This window comes from Dendrobates tinctorius, unplaced genomic scaffold, assembly GCF_039654945.1.
Source record: "Dendrobates tinctorius isolate UK_male_01 unplaced genomic scaffold, ASM3965494v1 ptg000028l, whole genome shotgun sequence".
Classification (NCBI taxonomy): Eukaryota; Metazoa; Chordata; class Amphibia; order Anura; family Dendrobatidae; genus Dendrobates; species Dendrobates tinctorius.
Window position 1 is genome coordinate 69,468,730 of NW_027361696.1, and position 8,771 is coordinate 69,477,500.

Genomic DNA, 8,771 nt, shown 5'->3' on the forward strand with positions numbered 1-8,771 from the left:
TCCTCCTTATCTTCTCTTAGAAATACCTCGTATGGCAGACAGCTGTAGCCCTCTATCTCTCTTGGCTCACCCGTCGCTGTTGTGCCTCCGAGTCTTAGGTGGGAATCGAGGATTTACAGCTTTCTATTCCTCTGGTTTCTGTTGCAGGACCTTCAGTATCCATACAACCGTGGAGACAAGGCTCCAGATCATGCGCTCTCACTGGGAGGGAGCTCTCTATCCTCAGCTCAACCTCCAGCTTCTCTCCATGCGTCTACACTCGTTGCCCTCCTCACACTAACTGACTATTTCCCCTCCTGGCCCTCAGAGTGTGCTCCTCCCCCAATCCTGGTTCAGAGCTCCCTCTACTCCTCTACTGGCCTGAAGTGGGAACGTGTTGCATGTAATTGATTAACTGTCAGAGAGACCCTTCCTTGCTTGCAAGCATGACATCACCCTCCCTGGAGGAAGGCAATGCCATTGTGGCGGCCATACTCCTGGGGGCGCCACACTTACACCATGTTAAAGATAGGTACCCTGACACATGCGGATGTATGCGAATGAAACGCTGCGGACACAACCGCAAATGTGAAACTGGCCTTAGACACTTATGTGTGTCTTACTATGAATCTTGAAAACACGAATTGATATCTTTTGTCCATTCACATTCTAGTAATTGTTAAAGGGAATCTGTCACCACTTTTTTTCGCATATCATGTAAAAATATCATTCAATTCAGTGTCAACTATGCATTATAACAGTGCAGGAGTAGGAGGAGTCAGGCGCTGTGGTCTTCTGGCTCCTCTCTGTAGTGGTTAACCCTTAGACAGCTTTCTAGTTTAGTCGTGCAGCAAATCCGTACCCAGCGGTAGTTTCTTGTCTTAGATTTTTGAGATCCGTTATTCATTATTCCCTCAAAGCCTTGAAGAACCTTCTCATAGCCTAGTGGGCCATTTTGATCCTATATCTAAGTCAGACTATTCTAAAGTTGGCCGTACACGCCCAGAAGTCTCATTGATCACAAAGTTCAGTGAGATGCCGCCTAGTAAGCCTCAGGAAAGATTATTTTTCTCCTAACATCTTGTTGTTCAATATACAGTAATATTCTATTCATCCTATGGCTTGAAAAATAAATCAATTAGAAAGAAATTTAGGGATTCAACGTCCAGGTAGAGCAATAAACATCAAAAATGTAAATGACCCGTGAAAACAATTACATGGACATTATTCCTTCTCTGTCCCTAATTACTGGACATGTGTCCCCTGTTTATACAGTAATTGAACACATACATTAAAGATGCAGAACGAGAGAAAAACAAGCAGACATGGGCAAGCGGCGACGTATTAGGTTACCAATGATAGAATACCTTGCATAGCATTTCAGGGTGTTAAGAACAAAAAGTATAAAAAAAAAAAAAAAAAAAAAAAAAAAAAAAAATCTGCCATTTGTGTCTGGACAGCAAATGTCTACAAGTCCGCAATGCAACGCAGCTGCTGGAGGGAGTCAGCTGCACAGCTGATGCTACAGAGTGGGTCTGCAACCCGAGACTTGTCTGCTTTTTTTATTACTCTGTGGTCAGCTAATAGAGAGGAGTTTTATTTTTCAGTTTTGGCTTTTTGGCTGAATCGCATAAGTCTTGAATTTGCTTAAAATCAAGAATGTTGTGAATATCGATATTTCCAAAGACACCTCATTATCTAATGGCCGCCAGGCGTCATTGATGTAAGAACGACAGATTGTTCTTGTGGGAGATGCCCTGTGACAACTGGCAACACGTGTACCGAATGCCTACATGTTGTATGGTGCTGATCGTGGGGCCACTGTACAGTTGTCCTGATGCTCGAACAAGGACGTCTTGTAGTTTACCTTGACCCTGTTTGAACCAATCGCCAATTATATGAATATTATTATCCTATTTACATCAAACAAAATTGTCTTTTTAAAAAAGTTTTTATTAAAGTGAATCTGTCAGCAAGTTTTTGCTATGAAATTTGACAGCAGCAGTATGAGACAGAAATTCTGGTTCCAGCGATGTATCACTTTGTTTACTGGGTGCAGCAGTAGTAATAGAATCAGTTTTCTCTACCGCAGATCTAGCAGAACTCAGAATGTTGAGTTGTGTATGACCCCACCCACACCACTGATTGGCAGCTTTCTGTGTACACTGTATAAGCTGCCAATCAGTGTTGGGGGCGTGGTTGAGTGAGCAGGTTGCGGGATGCAGTGACAGACAGAAGGTAGAACAAGAGTTAATAACTTTACTTTAACAGGGGAATACTCCACGCAGGGAGGTAAAGGGTTAACAGGGGACTTAAGCAGTTCAAAGTGTAAATAGTGTATGCAGAGTTAAAGAATAGCAGAAAGGGTATCAACAGTTCTTGTTGGGTCATTTATCCTGTCCGACGTTTCCCAGGATAGGATGAATCACGGAGCAAGGGATGATGCCAACAACGGCTGGCTTGGCACTTGCCAGGTGAGGGGCCTGAAAGTAACGCGGATCTTCTGGCAGCAACGGTTGGGCTCCGATGCCTTCCGCTGCCCCTAGTTCATGTACTGATGTAGCCGGGAGAGTGCGGGACACCACACTGTCAGCGCCCACCATGGCCTGAGGGATATACACTGGGGAATCAGAGCGCGAATGATGGTCAAGCACCCAGTGTCTCTTAGGCGGCTTGCGCACGGTACTCACAGGTCTGGATCATTTGGCACCTCGCTTCATGGCGACCGACTGGCACACTGCATGTCTCTGTCAGCGGCGGTGCTTGGGTGTGGGCCTGCACTGTACGGATGCTCCAGGGCTGGAGCACTCACTGGTCTCTGCTGCGCGCTGTCTGTTCCCACCAAATCTGCCTGTCTCCATGTGCTGAAGCTGTACCCCCTTAATCACGCCCCCTGCTTCCGCATGTAAGGATTGGTCCAGTCCCTTAAGCTTTCCCGCGGACAACAGAGGAGACAGCCCCGACAGTTACGCAACTGGCACAGAACAGGTACCTGCGGCATGGTCCTTCTTCTTATAGTTGGACTACCAGGCACCTAGTATTGTAGTGTCAATCTTCTGTTGATAAAACACGTATTGTATTGAAACGGAAAACACAGTCTATTAAGTGACACATCACTGGAATCAGAGTCTTTGCCCCTACGTCATGGTGCTCTCAAGTCATATCTGATGACAGATTTTCCAACCTTCCCAAAAAATAGAGGCTGTAGCAATGCCAGGTAGGCTAGGGTTAAATCCTAGCTCTGCAGGCTTTGATTAGTGCACCTAATGTGCTCTGCAAATAAACAGGCTAGGTGTTCATCTAAGTCAGTCAGCTCAGAGAAGCTGACCAGACTGGATGTGTCTTGGAACTGAAGAGAGACAGGCCAGAATCTCTCCCTGAGAAGGGTCTTCACAGGTTGCAAGTATCAGTAGTTGCCGGGGTCGGACTGACCTGGCAGGGTATCGGGGAAGTCCCTCGTGGGCCCTTGCTGTGGACCAGAGAGATAGAGGGGAAAAAAAGAAGGAAATAAAAAGTCTGTGGTTTTTAGGGGCATGGGCCCTTTAAAAGCTCAGGCAGAATATGTACGGGGGAACGCACACGCAGCGTTCATTACCTGAACTGCCATGGTGCGAGTCCCGATGAACACTGCTGAGTATGTGTCTGATGTCGCCTGTGTATGACGTCAGTGCCATACACCACCTGCGACGGGCGCACTCACGTCAGCTAGGTCGGCAGCCATTTTTAACATGAGTGCGCCGGATCTGTAGAGGAGGAAGGCTCGCGGCACTGGGAGCACAGGTAGGTAAGAGGATTTTTTTTTAATTTCCTTCTGTGCATGGTGCATGGGCCAGAGTGGATATATGAGGGGGCCAGAAGTAGGGATGACCAGGGACCTGGATGGATATATGGGGGGGCAGGATGGTTATATGGGGGACCAGGGCAAGTGACCAGGATGAATATATGGTGTAGCCAGGATGGATATATGGGGGCCAGGACAAGTGACCAGGATGAATATATAGGGATCAGGATAAGGGACCAGGATGGATACATGGAAGCCAGTATGGATATACAGTATTTGAGTCTGTGTTTAAAGTCGATGCTCCACTATAACTGGGATAATGGCTTACAGGTATTTGCATATAGATGTAGGGTGGGCCCCTAGATTCAATTCTCCCTTTGGGCCCCAGACACCCCAGTGTGATACTGGTAGCTGCTCTGTACAGTAGCCATTTTGTTTGACCGAGCTGGGGCTAGCTCAGCCGTGTATCAGTAGCCAGGGTCTGTTCTGTTTAGTTAGCGCCTGGACAAGGCTGGAGAATCTCAGTGGCGGGCTGGGCCGGGTGGCAGGGAGGCATTTTCCCCCCGGGCCGGTCCCCAGACGGCTGTTCAGGGCCGCCGGAGGCCTGGCACTGTACTTTTTATTGCGGCCTCCAAAACTTCATTTGCGGCCGGGCTGGCAGACTCTTTCCTGATCGCACATCAATGATGCATCCAAATGTATTTGCATCTTTGAGACGCGAATACATTTGAATGCATTATATCTGGCACAGAGCATTGCCGTTGTTGCTGCTCCGCGGCCTAGCGTGCAGCAGAGTGATGAAGTCTTCATGCTGCGACCTCCTCACACTGCTGCTGGCGACGCAGAGCAGGGCAGAAGAGGCGGGGACAAGGCGGCCGGCGGGAAAAATGGTGAGCAGCAGCGCTCCAATGAGGAGCAGGAGCTGAGCTGCTGAAGATTCGAGAGCTGTCATTTGCTGTGCATGCATAAGGTATGGGGCATGAATCCATGGTGTTAGTCCACAAGGGCAGCCACACAGCATTGTGTGTATGAGAGTGTGTGTGTAAGTGTGGTGTGTGTGTGAGTGTGTGTGTATGAGTATGTGTAAGTGTGGTGTGTGTGTGTATGAGTATGTGTAAGTGAGTGTGTGTGTATGAGTGTGTGTATGAGTATAATTATGTGTGAGTGTGTGTGTGTATGACTGTATGAGTATAATTATGTGTAAGTGAGTGTGTATGAGTAAGTGTAAGTGAGTGTGTGTATGAGTATGTGTAAGTGACTGTGTATGTGTAAGTGAGTGTGTGTATGACTGTGTGTAAGTGAGTGTGTATGTGTGTGTGTTCAGACGGGCAGTGTGGAGGGAGGACTTTATAGAGACTAGGGGCAGTATGTGGGGGACATTATGGAGACGAACATTATGGAGAGGGACGGTGTAGGTGGGATATTATGGGATGGAGTCAGGAGAGGTATGTTTTGGAGAGGGGTGGTGTATGGGGTATATTATAGGGAGAGTCAGCGAAGGGGATATTATGGAGAGGGTTAGTGTAGGCAGGATATTATGGAGAGGGACATTTATCATGGGGAGGGGCGGCATGTGTGGGGGTATATTTTGGTGAGGGGCACTGTAGGGGGTATATTATGGAGAGGGGTGGTGTGAGGGGTATAATGGTGAGTGGCAGTGTAGGGGGTATATTATGGAGAGGGGTGGTGTGAGGGGTATATTATGGAGAGGGGTGGTGTGGGGGGTATATTATGGGGAGGGGTGCAGTGTGTGGGAAGTATCTTATGGGGCGGGGCGGTGTAGGGGGTATATTATGGGGAGGTGTGGTGTAGGGGGTATATTATGGGGAGGTGTGGTGTAGGGGGTATATTATGGGGAGGTGCGGTGTAGGGGGTATATTATGGGGAGGTGCGGTGTAGGGGGTATATTATGGGGAGGTGCGGTGTAGGGGGTATATTATGGGGAGGTGTGGTGTAGGGGGTATATTATGGGGAGGTGCGGTGTAGGGGGTATATTATGGAGAAGGGTGGCGTGGGAGGGATATTATGGAGAGAGACAGTCTAGGGGGATTTTTTGTGCAGGAAGCACATTGAAGGGCAATTATTTCGTCAGAGGCACAACATGGTAGATATTTATACTTTGTTGGCAGTATAATGATTTTACAACGGCACAAAATACTCCTGGCCATGATGAGAGCCACGCACGTTGTTTATAAAAGCTCTGCGTCCACGCCGCCGCACGCGGCTCTCATCGTGGCCAGGAGTATTTTGCGCCGTTGTAAAATCATAAGCGCACAGCAAAAGGGCTAAGCCTCCTGATGTACCCTAATATGATACGAGTTGAGGCAACATTGCTGAGGTGTGACAGAGCTTAATATCATGGCTTAACATCTCAGGCACATTGTGGACATATTAATCCCATTATGAGTACGGGGATGATGCAAAATTGCCGGGATGTGGTAGAGCCTTAAGTTTATGGCTCAGTATACTGGCAGACTATATTAATGCTACTCCCATGTGAATAAGGGGATAGCATGTGCATGTGAGAGGTGACATCTACGGACTGAGTGAGATAAATCATTCGGTCACTGGCTGGCATCTGTTTCAATTGGGCAAAGGAGCCTTTGTGTAGTCAACGGATGACACTGTATTAGGGAGATTCCGTTATTCTATTGGGGACAATGTGCAATAGCATTAGCACATTAGTCTACGGATATTGGAGTGTAAAATTGGCTATTAATCTATAATAATAAATGCCCTAAGCAGCTTCCGGTTGTAACAACTTCCGTCCAGTTGTAACCGGTGATGTCACCGCACACCTCTTTCCATGTTAACCCTCAATACACCACTCCTCCTCAACACACACACTCCTCTCACCTTTCACCATCTCCACTCACGTCCACTCACTCTTTCACTCCACATACGACCCTTTCTCTCACTCCATCTCTCATACTCACGCCGTCATCGCCGCTGATCCACAATCCCCGACATCTTCTTCTGCCGGCGACATCCTGGATCCAGACGTCCTCCACGCCGGCGACATGTTCTTGTGGCGACGCCATTTTGGATCGGTGAAATCCCGCGATAGTCAAGATGGCGTCGCCGCAAGAACATGTCGCCGGCGTGGAGGATGTCGGGATCCAAAATGGCTTCGGCGAAATCTCGCGAGATTTCGCCGACGCCATTTTGGATCCCGACGTCGTCCACGCCGGCGACATGTTCTTCCGGCGACGCCATCTTGAGTATCGCGGGATTTCACGATACTCAAGATGGCGTCGCCGCAAGAACATGTCGCCGGCATGGACAACGTCTGGATCCAGGATGGCGCCGGCGGAAGATGATGTCGGGGATCGTGGAGCAGCGGCGATGACGGCGTGAGTATGAGAGATGGAGTGAGAGAAAGGGTCGTATGTGGAGTGAAAGAGTGAGTGGACGTGAGAGGAGTGTGTGTGTTGAGGGTTAACATGGCAAGAGGTGTGATGCTATCGCATCCTCCCGATGCGATAGCATCGGGCCATAATCTAGTGATTGAGAATGATGCAATGGTATATCCATATATGCAATAATTGTTAAACACTTCCCTTAAAAAAGGATGCCCAGTGAGATTTTCCCTCATTAAAGGGTGTCTTGGAGTCCATGAATACAATGCTGCATAATTACTGTATGTTAGTGTCCTTTATGACCCCCTCTTGTGGTAGGGGTCGATTGGACAGACTGCACACAAGCACGGTGGATGATTTGATATATTATTTATTCACAATTTATTAAAAGTTAAGTTTTATTATTTTTCCACCACAGTCAGTGATTTTTGCAATTTCGGTAATTGGTTGGATTTGTATCTGGTGTAAGGGTGATAATTCAGTGATATCTCTAATACTGACCACATCTCATAAGTAGTGAGGTTCCTGTATGGTCCTCTGATGATAAAGGTAGCAACAACTCCCAGTATCTTCTTACCATAGTTAAGGACATACTGGGAGCTACATGTTCATATCATACAAGTGTATCATGGGGCTGATCTAACACTGAAATTGACCACTGTAATAAGCATGGTGCTGCATTCATCTACTGACTGTGGTTCTAATGTTACATTCATCTACTGATGGTGGTTCTAATGTTACATTCATCTACTGACGTGGTTCTGTCGCTGCATTCATCTACTGATGGTATTCATGACCCTGCATTCATCTACTGATGGTGGTTCTGTCCCTGCATTCATCTACTGATGGTGGCTGTGTACCTGCAATCATCTACTGATGGTGGTTCTGGCCCTGCATTCATCTACTGATGGTGGTTCTGGCCCTGCATTCATCTACTGATGGTGGTTCTGGCCCTGCATTCATCTACTGATGGTGGTTCTGGCCCTGCATTCATCTACTGATGGTGGTTCTGGCCCTGCATTCATCTACTGATGGTGGTTCTGGCCCTGCATTCATCTACTGATGGTGGTTCTGGCTCTGCATTCATCTACTGATGGTGGTTCTGTTTTATCTATTGTCGGTGATTCTGGTGCTGCATGTATCTACTGACGGTTCTGTCACTTCATTCTACTACTGGTTCTGATCATGTACACATGTAGCAAACCATAATGTGCTTCATGTCTATGTTAAAACTGAAACTTATATGGCTCCATATGTGATATCTGAGGTTCTGTAGGCAGGTCCAGGTGTGACCAGTATAGAGCATGGAAAAAAAAAAATCCTAGGTAATGATGAGAAGCATTGCATACTTTGCTTTACTACATATCTGAAAATGTATATCCAGTTTAAAATTAATAATACATGAGCATAATATGTGATTTGTCTGATCAATAGAAACGCTCATCTGAGCTGATCCCAGTACTTTCAGGTTTTTCATTGAACAGCTCTCAGACAGGCAATACAGTAGTAGGCATATAGCCTATGAAGCAGCCGGAGGTAAACATGTTAAAGGGTTTGTCCAGACTTAAGTTACAAATCACTCTGTGACTGCAGACTCATGAATCCTCACATTGCTCGCAGTGCTGTCGTGATTCGGCGGGCGCGTGACTGCA